This window comes from Schistocerca serialis, chromosome 3 (genome assembly GCF_023864345.2).
Source record: "Schistocerca serialis cubense isolate TAMUIC-IGC-003099 chromosome 3, iqSchSeri2.2, whole genome shotgun sequence".
Classification (NCBI taxonomy): domain Eukaryota; kingdom Metazoa; phylum Arthropoda; class Insecta; order Orthoptera; family Acrididae; genus Schistocerca; species Schistocerca serialis.
In genome coordinates, this window is record NC_064640.1 from 127563972 (window position 1) to 127585753 (window position 21782).

A 21782-nucleotide genomic window follows, 5' to 3' on the forward strand; every position below is an offset into this window, starting at 1 on the left:
ATATCTATTATGTCCCACAATCAGTAACAGACTGAAGTAGAGCATGTGGATACAGGTTGTGCTCAATGAATGAAAATTTTTTCAAAGTCATTTTCCTGAGTAATCTGAAATCACAAACTCAGGTGGCTCAACCAAACTAACAATGCCACAAAAAGGTAGCCATTCAGTCTAGCATACAAGTCCAGTCTGCCAATGAATGTTTAAAGGAAAAATGTTTTCAGAAAAATATAAGGACAACAGTTCACAAAAAATAAATAATTTCAAAAAGTTAAGAACAACTTAGTGAATCAGAAAGCCTTCATTTAAGTTATAAAGCATGCTTACTATGCAGATGATGAGGCCTAAAATATATATCCAAACGAAGATACACTAGGAAGACACTTTTGTTAACTATTTTGTATCATTTTATTTATATAAAAAAATACTGCCATTTACTAGACCATTTGGGAGAGGCCACACAGACACTTAGAATAGAAATTTTTAAAAGATCTAGGTGCATATTTTTTCACAACCTTTTTAAATGTAATATCACTCAGTTGGCCAACTGTTGTTGTCAACTGGTGAATCCACTTTCAGAAGTTGCTCATAAGTTTAAAGAGATCAATGCAGTAGAATGGTAGTGAATTTTTGTTACACTGCTGTCTTTCTATTTAGTCAACATTTCTGAGCACTGCCAGTGGGTCTAAGGTCCTATATGCTCAGAAATTAAAAGAGATTAACCAAGACCAAATGATGAAACTAGGCATATCAAACCAAATCATAACAGAGATTTATCAAATGGCAGGGTAACTGCAAGAATGCCTAGCATTTGAATGCTGTTTACTTGAACAATATGAACCTTTTGAGTTCCTTGTTTTAGTTACCTGTGAGCAATTTTCAGTTTTATTGTGTACATAAAAAAAGGCTATCAAGTCCAAACCAACATAAACAGATAATGTCTCCAAACCTGCCATAAATGAAATGTGCGCTAAAGTTATGAATCATCAAACCCTAAACCCAACTTACAGGCACTGGGAAAAAAGGGGGTTTGGAAATTTGTGGTAAGTTCTATGGGACCAAACTGTTGAGCTTACACACTACTTAATCTAACTTAAACTAACTTACACTAAGGAGAACACACACACACCCATGCCCGAGGGAGGACTCGAACCTCCGACAGGGGGAGCCACGTGGACCGTGACAAGGTACCCCAGACACCACGGCAAAGAGATATATATATCTCAAGTTTGTATACACTGCCCGTTCAAGCAACAGGGAGTCAGTAAATTATCCAGTTTAGAAAAATACCTGTATGTGCAATATTAACCATATGAAACCAACTCTAATAGGCTGTGTTTCAGCTACAAGGCTTTGCAACCCCTTCCTTCAACATCTATGCCAATATATACCATAGTTTATTTATTTGGAGGATATTATGTTCCACTTATGCCTCTCTTTCTCTATCAAGTGATATCATGATTTCAACATTTATGGGACTCTCACAAAAAAAGTAATGGCACAAATTGATTGTGAGCTGCAATGGTGTGAATGTTGAAACTGTAATAAGTGCCTAATAAAGACAGACAGCCATAGGTGACAGATAACGCCCTTTAAATTAACATGTATGGGCTGCAGACACTTTTCTTACAAATAATGGATAATTTATTTACAAAAAATTGCCGGTTCAAAATTGTAACATCGATATAGTTAGGTCATCATCTGGCAAATTTCAATCTCGATATGTTGTTTATCGGAATTTAGAGAGCACGTATGAAAAAAATAATAATTCATAACAATTTTCTGTTTAGAGTGCACTCTGGTGAGGCCCAAGTTCTAGTACACCAGTTTTATCTAGAGATTTACCAAACTCTGAAAGCAATTAAAACTCACTCTCAACAGTTTACAAGTCATCCTTGAATAACTAGTCTTGCCTGTCACTTTACTTGATCTAAGTCTGTTTTTCTCCATTTATTGTGTAACTCAGAGTAATTTGGACTCCGCAATCCAACCAATACATCAACCAACATCAGATTTGACTGCAGGCTATGTTAGGCCTTCCATCTGCATGTACCATAGGAAAATATTAGAAGCCTGAACCAATCATATATTCAGACACTTTTTATACTCAATGTTTAAAAGTTGGTAAATATATTATGGCTGCTTGTAACTCTACACATCTTGATTTTTTTAAGAAGTACAAAATGTATGTGAAACTATATGAGTAATAAAAGAATTTCCACCAGCCAAGCACACATTAACATTGAATATCCAATGTTCACACCCTGTGCTCACCTGTGCACCACTGTTTCAAGCATACAGCTCACAGGATGTAGCTTCATTACTGGACCAACTTAGGCGGTAGACTAAACAAAAGTTTCCACCAGCCAAGTAACTCCACTTTGAAATACCATACATGCTAAACATACATTGGGAAGTTACTAACTTCCCATTCAATAGTAGGTAGACAGCAGCTAATTGATTGACTGATTAATGCAACAATGTAAGCAACATGCATTAAAGAGAGAGTGTTTGAAATAATAAAGCAATTTATCTGGCCTCCACACTTCATTTTAATCTTCTCCAGTTGAATATTAAATTATTTGGTTTACATACCATTTATATAAATGTGAGAAAGTGACTCATCAAACAAGTTGTCTCACGCTGTGATATTTTACAACTTTTCTGTTCAATTCTCAACATTTCTTAAATAACTGGCAAGGTACTGTCTTGTCGCACAATAAATTACAAAACATGTCACATAAAGCAATACTTTGGATATCATAGGCAGCTTGTCGTAAATATGTATGTGGAGCAACACATTTTGCTTTCTTTTACTTAAACTGCAACCCACATACTAAGTAATTAGGAGCTTTCCTTTCCTTTCTAAGAACATGTTTCGAGAGATATATTTAATTTCAACAACAAAGGAAAACTACAGCTTTACAAGATCCTCATTTTCACTGAAGTTTATACAGACTACAATAGTACTAAATGAAACTCTACAAATAGTGAGTGCTTTGAAATTTACAAATCCATTGCATAAAAGCAACATGAGATGTACCAGTCATGACTGCACTTACCAACTGCAATTGTTTTGACCTGGGCACCCCCCCCCCCTTTTTTTGTTGTTGAATATCCCATTTTGGCCACTGGCCATCTTCAAAGGGGTGTACAACAAGAGAGTGTCAGAAAATAATCATGCAGGTAAACTGTGTAACTGTTTCCTGATATTATTGTGTAATAGCAACAACACATTATTATATCTGCATATTTGTTTTGATAGTTTATTCTTGTTATTTTGCAGTCCTCTGAAGCTGGCCAGTCGCCAAAACATGTAAGAAGCGAGCCAATAAAAAACATTTCTCATCAAGACAGAACAACTGTGTCATGTCGGCTTTAAATTTAAACAACACATTCACGTGAATTAAGCTTTTGCAACATGTTAAAAGAGTACGCTGAATCAATGTGGTTACAGGAATTTCATGAGCAGTGCTCCTCCAATTGAGCCATAAGAGCATGCCTCAATAAATCATTCATTGCTTTCACGTACAACTCATTCCTCTTCATTCCTAGTTCCAGAAAGTTTTTGCTGAAGAGTTTGACATTTCATTCTAATACCCACAACTGCCTCCGTTAAAATGTTTCCTACAGTGATACACAAGTAAAAGACTTTTCTCAAGGAATGACATGTCATTAAAGTTTCATTTAATAAAAAGGTAGCAACATATATGTAGTGCCCCCCCCCCCCCCCCCTTTTCTCTTGAGTTTTCATAGTTGATGTATAATATAAGTACGCAACATATGCCAAAATACTTGCTGGAGATTAATCTATTAAATACTACAAAATTTCTGAATATACAGTGCACTATTAGTTTTTATACCAAAATTGGCAACAAATATGGTGCGAACACAGACATCAAATACTTAAGATCAGCATGTTATCACAACTGCTATTTTGCATTCATGTTCATTGTCTTCACCAACTCTTAAACAGTCATCTTCCAACCTAACCTACACTTAGGGCAACACTACAAATGAGTGTCAATCAAGATGTTGACTCCTACGACACCTGAACTGAAAAGGAAAAAATAAATCATGCTGAATTGTATTGTTGATGAAACCAGTTAAACACTTTTCTGAATTCACTGTGTTTACAGAGAGGTTGGAACACAATATCTTACAATCCATTACATTTCACAAAAGTGAAACTAATTTAGTTCTACAAAACTTCAAGCATTTAATCTGCATAAACAGACATGTATTCAAACCAGTAATGAATTTAGTTTCCAATTTGTTCTGCACTAGTAAACTTCCAGAGCCAATCAGCTTTAGAATATTCATAATATATTACTTTAATGTAAGGTATTTCACACTGCTCAAACACATTTCTCCTTCAAAGTTCTGATGTCTATTATTCTGATGATTTAGCTGGTATTTTATAACGTACTACTGAAAATAACACTCTTCACAATTGCGATATGTGTAAGACTTCATTTATCGTACAAATTGGTAGCATTTTTTGACATGTGTCGTACAAGAATAATCGCATGTCAAAATGCGGTATATCACACTACAACTTTTGCGTCTCATTTTACATGTATTGGAACTGCAACGCCTTTTCGAACTCCTGCTTTCACGTGTTAGCGTTATATGCAAAACTTTCTGTCGTCCTTAATTTATACTGAATCATAAGGTCAAAACATAAATTTGGTTTGCTCCTCCTCACTCTTATTCTTTGCCGTCTGAATCTCCAATAATAAATCTGTCAACTTCTTTTCGGCTTCGAGAATAGTATATTGTACATTTCTCGCCGAACGTACTTCATGTTCATGGTTCAATTTCAACAAACAGTTTACAAATATTATTACGCTGGAAGTGAAGCATGTCCACTCATACAAGAAATTTGGTTCCCTAATGTGGTTACGAACACTTCCACACAAATTTAATGTAAAGAAAATGTATACAGACTATTGTTCCTTATAAACAGCAAAACAAGCAGAAAGCAGCAAATACTGAAACAATACCTCTACATAAACGTTTCTTTCTGTCGTGTCGCCTCAAGATGCTGACTGACACCAGTTGATCACTGCACTGGCGTATTTATATAAAACATTTCTTTATTACTTTGCAGCTTGAGGAAGGACAACAATCATTCGGTTTTATCGCACTTCAATCCTACAAGTTGTATAGGCACAATGTTGACGGACAGCTGTTATCAAAGATATCATTAGGCAATTGTTGACTGTAAACAGAGACAACACCAAGTACATTTTCCTATGGCTGAATTACAACCGTGTAATAAGAGAACGCGTTTTTTTTTAATGAATATGAGTCAGTGACGGAAATGTGAATGAGTAAAGGAGCTACTCGTTCCCCCATTACAACTTCACATCATAGCTGAAAATAAATGGAATTACTCCGCCACAGAAATATGTATAGGCCTACTGAGGTTTTCATTGTAGCTAAAGTTACAATGGAAATTGTTATCCTAAAACACGAGGAGGTCTTTAAAAAGTAAAATACATATCACTACGGCAGGTCAAGTAATTTTAGTGAAGCTGCACTACACTTTAAAGTGACACAGATACATGACAATATTTTATCCCAGGCAGTCACCAAGTCTGTGAACACAACGGTTGGAGCGTTCTACAAATCATTCAATTACTCGACGATAAAAATCCGCTCTTTTGTCATGGAGCTATTCGGGAACCGCTGTGTTAATGTTGTCATAGTTTGATAATTTGTGATAGCTACGAATCAGTTCCTCCGTTGCCCAGAAATCTGCTCTGTAGTCGATATAGATGGCCGTCCTTCCCGATCAGCAACACTCATGTTTGTTGCGGCCTTGGTGAAATTGTTGGCACCACGCTGGACGCGACATTGCGTTTGGTCCCCATACCACTGGAATGTAATGGTGAATCTGTGTACAATTTAGACATTTTGCCCCCAAGAAACGTACTGTCACGCGTACTTCAACTATGGAGTACCGAAAGTCTCCAGTTGTTTCATCATTTCACACGCATGCACATGATATCCACACTGTAGCACAACTGTGTCTGCAGGTAAACCAGAAGATGTACAATGCGCCACTCTGTCGCGCAGTGGTCTTAGAGCGGGACGACATGATTGTGTAACTTAATTTTTGAAGTCTCGTCGTATAACCGCAATGAGAGTAAATTAATTGTGCGTTAGCCTTGCCTTGCAAATGACTTAATAACGTCATGCAAAACTACGACCAAACTGTACTTCAGATCGAGGAAATTTAAAACTACCGGTACAGTTACGGGGATAAATAAGGCATTTTAAGAAGAAGGTAAGACCTATCGAGAATATTTTAAGACTGAGACCAGTAAAACATACAATGGAAATCAGAAAATGGAGTTACAAGTAAATGATGATCTGATTGATTGATAGTCCCTACAAGTGTAACCTTGTTTAATTCTTTTTTTTCTGAGTCTCACCTTATTTAGTATTAATCATCTGATTCTTGCATTTCACGCAATGTCTGATAAGAAAGTTTCAGAAATAAGATTAATAAAATTTATGCATTCCATGCACTAGAAAAGAAGAAAGAAAGAAAAGTGGGTGGCAGTTTGCTCATTGTTCGTGGTTTTAACTTCAACATAGGCCGTATGTATACTTTGGGTGTTGTCAATAGCGTAACAATGTTTAGATACCACTGTGCTGCAGCCTAGGGACCTCTGCAACGGCAATCAAGAAGCAAACACAACTGAGGACTCAAACGGTCCTTTTAAAGGCTCACGTCCTTCCAACCGAACACTTTTGCCCTTAGTTAACTATCTACCTACTTAACATTGAAGGCAGCAGTAAGATGAACAGATACACTCAGTCGATGTAATCGTACTGCAGAAAACTTGCACAGAAGACTGCTGTCAGCTGCGTAGCAGGGGTAAAATACCAGGATACAAATTTCCTACTGTACTAAATCAGCGTGAAGTATGGTATTTCCAATTACGTCAGGACAGACACAGAGAATTAATACATACTACAATATTATACAAATGAAACATTTTAAGTCACCTCTCTGCAACAACTGAATGCTAACATTTAAAAGGCGATTTGCAGTCAGCTGGAGAGATCCTGTCACGATCATGTACATAGAAAACAGCATAATCCTTGGACACCTCAAAAGCAATCATACTTCATGTGGATTTATTGATTTACTGATTTATTCATTCACCCATAGTACAACAGACATTGTATGGATGCCATCAGACGTTTGTTCAATATTTCTTACTAATATAAACATTTCTCTTACAGTACTTCACTTTGTTCTACTTTTATAATCGTACCACAAAATTGTTATATAGTGCAATATTTATGAACATTAAGTTATGATCTATAATTATTTTAAATATTCATTTACCATGTAGTAGCTATTATTTAGTAAATATTTTTTTAAGCTTTGGCTAAAAGTGTGGGGGTCATTTGCATCTTTCATTTCTTGTGGCAGTCTGTTGTACAATTTTATTCCATAGTATAATAGTCTATTTTGACCTTTTGACTTGAAAACTTATTTCCCAAAACATTATCCCATAACTGAGGACTGAATCCATATATCCAAAGTTAACTACCTTGAGGCATGTACATAGATACAAGGATTCACAGGGCATAACATGCTGAGGATAGTTTCTTTGCCAAAATTCTCACATGTTCTGTCCATTTCAACTGACAATCTACATTATCCCCAAGAATTTGGTATCAGTTGCACAACCTAGTATAGCATTATTTACTTTTAATATAGTATCACTAGGCTTTTTTATTTTGTCAGAAGTTTATACAATTTGTGTTTACACATTTAAAGTTACTCTGTTCCTTAATGCAGGGTGCTCTCAGCCTCGTGATGCCAACTGAGGAGCTGCTCTACCGAATAGTAGTGGCTCCGCTCGAAGAACACCATCATAACGATCCAGAGAGCGGTGTGCTGACCACACGTCTCTCCTATCCGCATCCTCAGCTGAGGATGACATGGCGGTCGGATAGTCCCAATGGGTCAATTGTGGCCTATAGACGGAATGCAGCTTTATTACTTAATGACCAGTTGTGGACGTCTCTGAGAGCTTCATTCTCTTTTTCCACTGGGTTCGATTTTTGTCTGTAATCACTACAGTGCTGTAATCAGCAAATAGTATTTTTTCTCCATACCTGGCACTCTGTGGGAAATCATTTATATATACACTAAAGAGCCAAAGAAACTGGTACACCTGCCCAATATAGTGAAGGGACCTCGCGAGCACTCTGAAGTGCTGCAACATGACGCAGCATGGACTCGACTAATGTCTGAAGTAGTGCTGGATGGAACTCATACCATTGGCAGCCCTGCATCCAAGCGGATGCGCGTGCACGAAGCTCTCACTAAGTTAAGCGATTAACATTGAAATAAGAGCTAATTTAGTTACTATTATATTTTAGACTAGTGCATTTACTTCTTATCTAATCTATCTATTGAAGGTTTCGCTTTTCTACACGTAATTACATGGAAAAGGAAGTATTTCGTAAAGGCCGGCAGTCGCGAGTTTGTCTACATACTTAGGCGTAAATTTCGAATGAGCGTAGATATTTGTTTTTGACTAGACTTAGTGCTTCAAAGTTAAATTAATTCGTGTCTCTCATCCCCAATTTGTGTGGTTAATTAAAAGTTTCTGAAGCAAGTTTATAAGTATGTTTACATTAGTGTTCAGTTACGTATTAGTACAGGTTACGAAACTATTGTGTTGTTGAAGTTATTTTTTGCTTTTGTGTTACGTTTTACTATCAAGCCATGTGTGACAAGTGTGGTGGTTGCCGTAGAAATTTGAAAGGGGGGTGTTCTGTATAGACTGTAGGTTGTGGTTTCATTGGGGCGAGTGCAGCGGAGAGGAAACGAGGGTAGATAATGAGGCTCTTCCATGGCAGTGTAGGTAATGTAGATAGGACAGAAAAATCGCGGAACAGGAGGCAAAGATTTGTGCCCTTAAGGCTGAATTAGGAATCGAGAATTTGGAATTACGTAAGCTAAGGGAGGAAAAAGACTCTGGGCGCTGGGAAAAGGTAGCAAGCAAAGGGCGAAAAAGCGAAACAATTGATAACACTTCTGAAATTCAGTTTGCCAATGAGTTTGGCTGGCTATCTGAAGTAGCGGAGGAAGGGCCTCATTCAGATGTAGTTGAATGTAGGTTGAAGCAGAATACTAGCTTAAAGAAAAAAGACAGGTAGGGATCAAACCGGAATAGTAAAGGAAAAATTTTGCTTATAGGTAGCGGTCATGGGATGGGTGTGACCCAACAGCTTCAGGAGAAATTAGGGACGGAATACCAGGTGACAAATTTTGTGAAACCAAGTGACAGAAAACTTAGGTCAGCTATGCAAGGACTTTGGGAAGGAAGATCAGGTAATTATAGTTGGGGGAGCAGGAAACAGCCTGGCTATGAATCCAAGATATAGTATTAGGAGTGACCTGGATGAAATAGGAGCAGAAACTGGACATACGAATGTGGGGTTTGTGGAGGTCTTTCAACGCCATGATCACCCCTGGGTAAACACTGCTGTAAGGCGTGTTAATGTTAACACTGAGCTGAATGGGATGCTCCAGACACTGGCAAAGTTTCACGTGAGTGTTGTTCCAGTTGATGCTATTGCTAGGTGGGGTTACACTACACATGGCCTGCACCTTAATAGGAAGGGGAAAGATAAGTTAGCTTCTCTATTAGCAGATACTATAAGGGGGGCCACAGTCACACAAGGGGTGATCCCTGTGGTTATTGGGACCAGGCAGACAGGTTTTTTAGGTTAAAGCCAAATTCCAGACAGACAACAACCAAGGAAAATAGAAGAAAAGAAACTTCATGCACAGCAAATAGGGATAAAGCTAAGGAGTGTATCAACTTACTTCACCAAAATATCAGGGGAATAAAAAATAAAGTAGATGAGCTGATTATGTGTTTAGATGATCTCAAAAATAAGAATGGGATTGATATACTTTGTCTGTCTGAGCACCATGTAACTGTGGGGATGGAAAATGGCAGTATAAATGGGTATAATGTAGCATTTTACACTTGTAGATCTAGTATGGATAAAGGAGGAGTTGCCATTTTCATAAAACAAGGGTATAAATACAGAACTGTTGAAGTAAGGAAATTTTGTATTGATTTGCACTTTGAGGTTTGAGCATGTGAACTTCAGCTAGAAAATGTTGTTTTGATATTAGCAACAGTGTACAGGTCTCCACTAGGGGATTGGGAGTTATTCATAAAAAAGTTTGACTCCTTATTATGCTGACTGTCAAACAAAAAGAAGAAGTTATTAATCTGTGGTGATTTCCATGTTAACTTTCTAAGCAACTCTGATAGGAAAATTGAACTAGAAGTGTTGTTAACAACATATAACTTAGAATCACTGATCAATTTCCCTACACATACAGCTCAGGACTGTAGTACTCTAATAGATAATGTATTTGTACAGCAAGTCGATGTAGAACAAACACTTGCTTTCCCTGTGGTAAATGGATTACCTGACTATGATGCACAACTGATTAACTTACAAAACCTAACAGGGCGTACACTTCAGAAACCATTAAGTAAAAGAGTGAGGGTGCTCACCCCGGTATCTATAGATCACTTCAGAGAAAGTTTAGGAAATGTAAACTGGGACGATTTATATAATGAGCCAAATGCTAATGATAAATGTAGCATATTTCTTGATAAATTTATATCCCTTTTTGAACATTGTTTTCCAAAGAAAATTACTAAATGTAACACAACAAACTTTTCAAAGAAACCTTGGATTACTACAGGTATTAAAGTGTCTTCAGAAAGAAAAAGAAAACTGTATAGGACAGCAAGAACTAGTAAAGATCCAGAATTAGTTTTACACTATAAAAATTATTGCAACATACTGAGAAAAGTTCTAAGGAAATCAAGAAATATGTATGTTAGAGAAGAAATTAACAAGTCCAGCAATAAAATAAAATCAATATGGAATATTGTTAGAAGGGAGACAGGAAAAGTAACCACTGGGGTAGGTAGTATTACTGTTAAAGAGAATGAGACCATCTTAACCAACAGTACACACTTAGCCAATGTATTAAACAATCACTTCTTAAGTGTAGAAGAAAAAATTGGTGAGAATAATTCAAAAGAAAAAGCCAGGCAGTACATGGAAGAGGCAGTTTTGAAAAATTTTAGTCAGATTAAATTTCATCTAACAGCCTCTTGTGAAATAAGGAAAATTATTAAATCTTTGAAAAATAAATGTTCTGTTGGAGAAGATGACATCTCTAACAAGTTATTAAAGCAATGTGGAGCAATTACAGCTGATTTTTGAGTCACATACGTAATGCATCACTGACTCACGGTATTTTCCCAGACAGGTTAAAATATGCCATTATCAGGCCTCTCTACAAAAAGGGGGAAACCACAGATGTCAATAATTACCGGCCAGTATCTTTGCTTACAGCATTTTCAAAAATCTTTGAGAAAGTAATGTACTCAAGAGTGGTTAGCCATCTCAACAGTAATGGGATACTTAGTAAATTACAGTTCGGATTTCAGAAATGCTGTTCCACTTGTAACATCATAGATTAAGGGTCGACCTGCGACAACAATCGCACAACTTGTTTAAGGGCCGCTAGATGCCGCCGCGAGCGCTAAGAGTGCATTGCGATCGCAAGCGCGCGTGTTGCATATGGGCCGCTAGGTGCTGCCATGAGCGCAACCGTATATAAGTGCCGACGGACTTTGGCCAGCTCTCATTTTGTTGGCATCTCACTTTTGCCTATTCTCTTATTTGCTTAGTTGCTTAACTCTTATTCGTTTATGGTTCATGTTATTTTGCTCTCTATCAGCCATTCTGATTGTTTTGATTTACTCCCAACTGAGAAGTGCTCATTTTGGCATTTCACTTTTTCATATTTCTGATTTTGCTAATAATATGCTCCTTAGATTTTTACAGTTGAATTGATTAACATACTCTCATGTACTGTTTGTTCATTTCAGCCTGTTCATATTTTGATGTTCTTTAAGTACTGTAATAATTATCAGAAGCGTTTCTTCCCTTAAACTTGTGTAAAGTATTCTTGATGTAGGATGTGTTCTGTGACACAGGTGTAAGGTTTTGAATATAAATTATATACGAAACTGTGCCTTAAAAGGAATTTATTTTTTCAGTTTGTACTACATCAGACGACAATTTTGTGATATGAGGGAGAAATTTTAGGGCGAACCCATGGAAATAGTCTTAAATGATCCCCTTTAAAAATAAAAACTTGTGTGACACTGTAGGCACAGAAAATTTATATACAGGGTGTTACAAAAAGGTACGGCCAAAGTTTCAGGAAACATTCATCACACACAAATAAAGAAAAGATGTTATGTGGACATGTATCCGGAAACGCTTAATTTCCATGTTAGAGCTCATTTTAGCTTCGTCAGTATGTACTGTACTCCCTCGATTCACCGCCAGTTGGCCCAATTGAAGGAAGGTAATGTTGACTTCGGGCCTTGTGTTGACATGCGACTCATTGCTCTACAGTACTAGCATCAAGCACATCAGTACGTAGTATCAACAGGTTAGTGTTCATCACGAACGTGGTTTTGCAGTCAGTGCAATGTTTACAAATGCGGAGTTGGCAGATGCCCATTTGATGTATGGATTAGCACGGGCCAATAGCCGTGGCGCGGTACGTTTGTATCGAGACAGATTTCCAGAACGAAGGTATCCCGACAGGAAGACGTTCAAAGCAATTGATCGGCGTCTTAGGGAGCACGGAACATTCCAGCCTATGACTCGCGACTGGGGAAGACCTAGAACGACTAGGACACCTGCAATGGACGAGGCAATTCTTTGTGCAGTTGACGATAACCATAATGTCAGCGTCAGAGAAGTTGCTGCTGTACAAGGTAACGTTGACCACGTCACTGTATGGAGAGTGCTCGTATTGTGGACGGCTGTGATACAATAGGCCATTCCACAGGGCTGCATCAGCGCATCAGACCCTGTATATACACTCCTGGAAATTGAAATAAGATCACCGTGAATTCATTGTCCCAGGAAGGGGAAACTTTATTGACACATTCCTGGGGTCAGATACATCACATGATCACACTGACAGAACCACAGGCACATAGACACAGGCAACAGAGCATGCACAATGTCGGCACTAGTACAGTGTATATCCACCTTTCGCAGCAATGCAGGCTGCTATTCTCCCATGGAGACGATCGTAGAGATGCTGGATGTAGTCCTGTGGAACGGCTTGCCATGCCATTTCCACCTGGCGCCTCAGTTGGACCAGCGTTCGTGCTGGACGTGCAGACCGCGTGAGACGACGCTTCATCCAGTCCCAAACATGCTCAATGGGGGACAGATCCGGAGATCTTGCTGGCCTGGGTAGTTGACTTACACCTTCTAGAGCACGTTGGGTGGCACGGGATACATGCGGACGTGCATTGTCCTGTTGGAACAGCAAGTTCCCTTGCCGGTCTAGGAATGGTAGAACGATGGGTTCGATGACGGTTTGGGTGTACCGTGCACTATTCAGTGTCCCCTCGACGATCACCAGTGGTGTACGGCCAGTGTAGGAGATCGCTCCCCACACCATGATGCCTGGTGTTGGCCCTGTGTGCCTCGGTCGTATGCAGTCCTGATTGTGGCGCTCACCTGCACGACGCCAAACACGCATACGACCATCATTGGCACCAAGGCAGAAGCGACTCTCATCGCTGAAGACGACACGTCTCCATTCGTCCCTCCATTCACGCCTGTCGCGACACCACTGGAGGCGGGCTGCACGATGTTGGGGCGTGAGCGGAAGACGGCCTAACGGTGTGCGGGACCGTAGCCCAGCTTCATGGAGACGGTTGCGAATGGTCCTCGCCGATACCCCAGGAGCAACAGTGTCCCTAATTTGCTGGGAAGTGGCGGTGCGGTCCCCTACGGCACTGCGTAGGATCCTACGGTCTTGGCGTGCATCCGTGCGTCGCTGCGGTCCGGTCCCAGGTCGACGGGCACGTGCACCTTCCGCCGACCACTGGCGACAACAATGATGGACTGTGGAGACCTCACGCCCCATGTGTTGAGCAATTCGGCGGTACGTCCACCCGGCCTCCCGCATGCCCACTATACGCCCTCGCTCAAAGTCCGTCAACTGCACATACGGTTCACGTCCACGCTGTCGCGGCATGCTACCAGTGTTAAAGACTGCGATGGAGCTCCGTATGCCACGGCAAACTAGCTGACACTGACGGCGGCGGTGCACAAATGCTGCGCAGCTAGCGCCATTCGACGGCCAACACCGCGGTTCCTGGTGTGTCCGCTGTGCCGTGCGTGTGATCATTGCTTGTACAGCCCTCTCGCAGTGTCCGGAGCAAGTATGGTGGGTCTGACACACCGGTGTCAATGTGTTCTTTTTTCCATTTCCAGGAGTGTATATATAGTTATACGTCACACACTGAGACAGCAATATAAAATTTCACTGTCCACGTGATAGAGTCTTTAAATAGTAAAATGTCACCAGTAGGAATATTCTGTGACTTATCCAAAGCATTTGATTGTGTGAATCATGACGTTATGTTAGAGAAATTACAATTCTATGGTATAAATGGAACAGCATATTAGTGGTGGAAGTCATATCTACAGAACTGGAAGCAAAAAGGCTCTTTATATGCTTCAAGTGATTCAAAGGAGTTTCCCACTACATCTAACTGGGGTGAAATTACATTAAGTGTTCCACAAGGTTCAATCATAGGTCCCCTCCTGTTCTTGATATATGTGAATGACCTCCGTTCTTATGTGAAACAAGATGCTGAACTGACACTGTTTGCTGATGATACAAGCATAATTATTAATCCAGTAAAAGAAAGTCCGATAGAAAATGATACAAATAAGGTATTTGGAAAAGTTATTAATTGGTTTTCTGCGAATGGACTTGCTCTGAACTTTGAAAAAACACAGTTCATCCAACTTTCTGCTGCAAAATGTATAATTCCTTCAACAAACCTAACACATCAAAAGAAGTCAGTAGCCAGGGTAGAGCATACTAAGTTTTTGGGTGTACATATAGATGAGAATCTTAATTCGAAAAGCAATATTTTAGATCTCCTAAAGCGACTAGGTTCAGCAACTTTTGCAATCAGAATAACTGCCAATTTTGAGGATGTAGAAAATAGTAAACCAACATACTTTGCATACTTCCACTATCTGATGTCATATGGAATAATATTCTGGGGCAACTCAACACTTAGGCAAAATGTATTCACTGCTCAAAAGAAAGTAGTTAGAATAATGTGTGGGTTTCATAGTCGCACATCTTGTAGGCATCTGTTTAAAAGGTTAGGAATTCTTGCAACTGCTTCACAGTACATTTACTCAGTAATGAAATGTTTTCTCAACAACATGGACCAGTTTAAAATCAAGAGCGACATTCATGATTACAATACCAGAAAAAAGAAAGACCTACACTATCCCTTACTTAATCTATCTTTGGCACAGAAATGGGTAAAATATGCTGCTATAAAACTTTTTGATAAATTACCAGATGAAATAAAATGTCTGACAGAAAGCAGTAATAGTTTCAAAAACAAATTTTAATCATACCTCCTTGACAACTCCTTCTATACCATACATGAATTCTTCAATATGAGTAAATAAATCTGGAGATATAATATATGCATTTTGTGCCATTTAAGAGAATGGGATAGATAATAGAAATATTTAGGTATAACTCTATAATGTAAAAAAACCTTGTTTCATGTGTGCATTTCTTGAGCATTTGACACGTTCCACATCATAACGGGTTTTCTGTGCTATTGATCAATGGAACACGTAACTAACAAACTAACCATGAATCCTGCAGGGTTGTTCATAAATCCGTAAGAGTACGAGGAACAGCATGTTGCAAGGCGTCCCAGATATGCTCAATAATATTCATGTCTGGGGAGTTTCGTGGCCAGTGGAAGTGTTTAAACTCAGAAGAGTGTTTCTGGAGCCACTCTGCAGCAATTCTGGACGTGTGGGGTGTCACATTGTCCAGCTGGAATTGCCCAAGTCCGACGGATTGCACAATGGACACGAATGGATGCAGGTGATCAGAAAGGATGCTTATGTACGAGTTACCTGTCAGAGTCATATCTAGATGTACAGGGGGTCCCATATCACTCCAACTGCACATGCCCCACACCATTACAGAGCCTCCACCAGCTTGAACAGTCCCCTGTTGGCATGCAGGATCCATCGAGTGGTGAGGTTGTCTTAATTCTAGAATACGTCCATCTGCTTGATACAATTTAAAACGAGACTCGTTCGACCATCCATCATGTTTCCAATCATCAACAGTCCAATATCGGTGTTGACAGGCATAGGTGAGGTGTAAAGTTTAGTGTTGTACAGTCATCAATAGTACACCGTGGACATTTGGTTCCAAAAGCGAATATCGATGATGTTTCATTGAATGGTTTGCATCCTGACACTTCTTGATGGTCCAACATTGAAATCTGCAGTAATTTGCGTAAGGATTGTACTTCTGTCACGCTGAACGATACTCTTTAGTTGTCGTTGGTTCTGTTCTTGCAAGATCTTTTTCCGGATTCAATGTTGGAGATTTGATGTTTTACCGGATTCCTGATATTCGCGGTACACTCATGAAATGGTCGTACAGAAAAATCCTCAAATCCTTGGAGATGCTGTGCCCCATCGCTCGTGCCCCGACGATAACACTGCGTTCAAATTCACTTCAACCTGCCATTGTAGCAGCAGTAACCGACCTAACAACTGTGCCACATACTTGTCTTATATAGGTGTTGCCGACCGCAGCATCGTATTCTGTCTGTTTACACATCTCTGTATTTAAATACACATGCCTACACAAGTTTCTTTGGCGCTTCAATGTATAAGAAAGAGGATTGTGCCCAATACACTTCCCTGGGGGACTCCTATATTAATATACTTTGGATCTGATACGTGTTTTACTACTAATCGCTTAGAAATATTCGAGATTTCGACTTTTTTCGCCCAGTTTTCCAAATATGACTTAAACAAATTCTGTGCCATACCCCTTATTCCTAATGTTACTGAATTGTTTAGTGAAATTCTGTGGTCAACTGTGTTGAATGCCTTTGACAGATCAAAAAAAAAATGCCTTTTGCATCCTCACCCTTGTCTAGTGCTTCAAGTACAACTTTAGCAAAGTGTGCTGTAGCTGACTAAGTACTTCTTGTGGGCCTGAAACCAGATTGTTCATTACATAGAAGGTTGTATTTATTTAAGTACTTCATTAGTCTATTTTTATATTGTTTTGGAAGTGCAAGATAATAAAGAAATTGGTCTATGGTTTTCTACATTTTCTGGATCACCACTTTTTAGTATTAGTATTACTTTTGTTTGTTTCAAGTATTCAGGAAAGCAGCCAGATTTGAAAGACTCTTTAATTAATACGGTTAAGGTTTTTTTTACGTTGTGTATACATTTCTTAAGGACACTGAATGGGATCTCATCTAACCCTGAGGATGTTTTATTGTTTAATTGGTGTATTACCAGTGACACCCCTTCCTCGGTTGTTGGAAAGAGCATCATTGAGTGTGCAGGCTGATCCTAGTGGTGTAGAGCATATGTGTCTGGAAATTTCTCTTGCAGTTTCGTAGTAATAGCGCTGAAGTATTCATTCACAAAGTTTGCTAGTTCCTTTGGGTTGCTGACTTGACGATCTTCGTTTTTAATCTGTGTTTCCAGGTGTTTTGGTCCAACATTTGCTGTCTCCTGTTTGATTATGTTCCAGATATCTTTCCTTTTATTATTTGCCTTCATTAATATTTTACTGTTTGCAAGATTTTTTGCAGCTACCAATACCTTTCTATAAGTTCTCCGGTAATTTTTATAAAATTGTGAAAAGGCTGGGTCAGTCTGGTTATTTTTTATTGATGTGAGATACTGTAGACTTTCAGACGATTTTTTGATACCTCTGGTCACCCATATATCTTTCTTAATGCTCCAATTGAATGCAATGTTCTGGGGAATGCTTCCTCAAATTTTAGTTTAAATATTGTCATGAACTTATTAAACGTATTGTTTACATTTGTTTCTGCATACACTTCCTCCCACCTTTCATGTTGTAGCTGGAATGAGAACTGACATAGATTTGGTTCTGAGAAGACCGTTTTGTATGCATGAATTTTAGCAGACTTTTCTGCGTAAATATTTGCTTTTAATATCTGACAGAGATGATCTGATAGGCCTAGATTTTGAACAAGTAACCTGCAGTGCTTTCTTTCTATGTCTGTTGATACATATTCTGTTATATTTACTAAGATGGTATCTGTTCTTTCGGACAGTTTCGAAAGAACAGATACCATCGGTGACCGAGCAGCTCGTCATTTCATTGTAATTTCATTCTAACGAGCTGCTTGGTCACTGATGGTATCTGTCCTTTCGGACATGTCCGAAACAACAGATACCATCTTAGTAAATATATAGTTAAGGCTCACCGGCCACTTGACCATCTTCTTCTTCTGTGCCAATGCACAAACAGTGCCCGAACTCTTACGGGAATCGGCAACGCGCCGCGAGTAATGAGTGTAATGGACGGGGCACTACGAATGTAGCGCGGGACAATACGTTGAGAATGTGGGTTTCGCGGGAGGCGTGCCAGAGATAAATCCCAGCAGTCGCGCTATCCTCTGTGTCCTCGGTGGCTCAGATGGATAGAGCGTCTGCCATGTAAGCAGGAGATCCCGGGGACAAGCATTACTTAGTGGAAAGTGCCAACTACTCATTATTATTATTAGATATTTTTAAATGATTTCCTTTACTTTGTGCCTATAAAATACTATTGATTACTCACACTCTCCTTTCTGCTTCTCTTATGTAATATGACAAAATTTTCTCTCTTATTCAATTTAGGTATATTCTGTAGTATATGTAAAAAAAGTTTCTTCCACTTCTGCTCCACCTATCATGGTGACGTTTCCTTCATACTGTCCCACTTAACAGTGTAACTAGAGGAAGAGATCAAACCAGAATACACAATGTGCCTGTGGCATCACAAGTGCATCACATACAGAAACATAAATTCAAAATCAATGCATCGATGCCAAATATAAACTGTTATGCCTGTCCTGCAAGGTCTACCCCCTCAAAAAAAAAAAAGACGACAAATGGCCATGTAAAAGGGTTTAAGGAACAACAATAAGAAAAAAAACGAAAAAGGAAAATATAAAAACGAAAACATATAAAATGACAGTAATATTAACCAACACTAGGAGTATAATAGGTTAATAGAATAAAATGTCTTTTTTTAAATGTATCGTTGTTAATGTATTTAAATAAATACATACGGTAAAAAAAAAGAGTCCCGGTCAGGGCACACATTTTCATCTGTCCCCCTTGACGTATGTCAACGCCTGTAAGCAGCTAAGGGTGTTCATTTCATTGTAATTACATACTCTGTTATTGAGGAAAATGTTTAATCACTGTAGTTGGACATTTTGCGAGTGATGTTATTCCACAGCTGCAGAGGATATTCTAGTACTTACAAATACATCATCTGATTTCATTATGTTGATATTTAAGTCCCTACATATGAGAATGTTAATTTTTGGACTATATACCTTATCCAAGCTCTGATTGAGTTTTGAGGAAAAAATGTTCATATTACCACTAGGTATCTGTACAAACAAAATACAATGGCACTGTTCAGTGTTTGCAATTATAATTTTTGTTTCTGAACTTTATTCATCATGGATTGTATATTTTGATGAAATACTGTTAAACATTTAGTTCTACTTATCGTTGTGGGTTCTCCTCTTCGTGCCTGACGGTAAAAAATCCTTCATATTGGATGATGGCACTATTTTTCACCTGCTTGTTACACTACACTTTCGTTTGCAGTTGTTTCCTCTTCTTCTGTTCGTGGTGTTTCTGTGTCTTCTACTGCTATTGTTGCTGTGAGTGCAGATGAACTTGCAGTTGTTTCTTCTTCTTCTGCTGATGGTGCTTGAGCGTGCTCTACTGCTATTGTTGTTGTTGTGAGTGCATATGGATATGCAGTTACAGCTTCCTCGTCCTCTGGATCAGCATGTAAAGAAGAAATTCTGCGCTCCTATGATGGCGTTGGCTGTGTACGATGCTGCATATGCCTGTTTTTCTGATGGCAGTGCAGTAGTGTCACAGTTCTCATTTCTATGATGAATGCTTCCCAGAAACACTTTAATTCTCTGAGTGATGGTTTGCCTCTTTTATTCAGATGCAAGCCATGTGCTGTAAAGTGTTTTCCTTCCAGGTCATCTATGCTGAGAATAGAAGTATTTGGATTGGATTGACAAATCTGTCTGTAAGTCATATTGGTCTTTTTGATCCCCTCGTTTATAATAGAAAACGCCATAAGGTCATGCCTATGTGGTATGCCTATTACAATAGCATTTTGATCATCTATTTTACTCAATGTGTCTCTTAGAATTGTGGTTGCAATTCTGAGTTCGTTTTTGTACACATCATTTGCACTGTCTAGAATCACGAGACACTGATTTTGTAATACACTGTTTTTGTTACTGTAGTCCTTCAAGATTTCCCGCAATCCAGCTCCAGGTTTCATAATGCTAATAATATTTACATATTGCTGGTAGCTAGGCATTCCTGCAATCCGTCTGGCGTGGCTGTCAGCAAGCAGAATAGTATTAGTATTATTTTTTGTCATTTGCGTGTGATTGTTAAATGGGTTGTTTACTTTTCCTTTGCAGCAGTCGGGTTCTACCAATGAACTGTGTGGTGTCACCGCCAGACACCACACTTGCTAGGTGGTAGCCTTAAAATCGGCCGCGGTCCGTTAGTATACGTCGGACCCGCGTGTCGCCACTATCAGTGATTGCAGACCGAGCGCCGCCACACGGCAGGTGTAGAGAGACTTCCTAGCACTCGCCCCAGTTGTACAACCGACTTTGCTAGCGATGGTTCACTGATAAAATACGCTCTCATTAGCCGAGACGATAGTTAGCATAGCCTTCAGCTGCGTCATTTGCTACGACCTAGCAAGGCGCCATTATCAGTTGCTATTGATCTTGTGATGCATGTACCGTCAGACCGACGTTTACCATTTATGGATTAAAGTTAAGTATTCCATCAGCTACGTCCGTTTTTTTTCTAAAGTCTAATTTCCCAGTCCTGCTCCAGACCTCACGCCAGCCTGCGTGAGCTAAAACGCGTACCTTTCGGCTTCCTCTAGATTCCTGGGTTGGCCCTCCTGCCAATCCACAACAAACTGTTACCTAGCTGGTGCTGCAAGCGTTTTGTTACTTGCGATACAGTTCTATGCACCATATCTGATTCACGAGTCTCAACAGTTTTGTTCGTCGACCAAATCTAAATTTCGGACACTATTTTTTGAAGGAAGTTCGAATGCTTCTGAAAGCTAGTGTATGATGCAAACTATTTAGGAACATTACACTCAGGACGTTGGATTACAGGTATTGTACTTATCTCTGTTTTGTTTATGACAGCCTCTTTAGTCAGCAGGAAGGCACTGAATAACATACCTCAGAGACAATACAGACCTAGAGATATAATATTTGACCTCCAAATCCTGGTTATAAGCTCTACTCCCAAGTCTTGCTGGAACTTCCAAAAACGTGACTGCGTATGCATTACATACAGATGCTAACCTTAGATTGATAACTTCAGTTCAAGACTGCTATGGAGGATTTGTTGGGTTGATAAAATCAGCTGCGAAAGGAAGCATTCTTTGAGGCTATTGAAAGAATTATTGCCGTTGTTAGAATGAGGAAACAAATTATCTTTAACACTGAATATAAGGAAGATACTAG

General features: G+C 39.1%; 1 protein-coding gene across 1 annotated transcript in view; it reads right to left on the reverse strand.

Moving 5' to 3' along the window:
• Positions 1–5185, reverse strand: part of LOC126469825 (UPF0669 protein C6orf120 homolog) — a 61996-nt gene extending 56811 nt beyond the window's left edge. The window contains exon 1 of the mRNA XM_050097113.1: positions 5004–5185. The gene's annotated coding sequence lies outside the window, so the exon portion shown is untranslated. The remainder of the gene's footprint in view (positions 1–5003) is intronic.
• Between the last annotated feature and the right edge of the window lie 16597 nt (positions 5186–21782).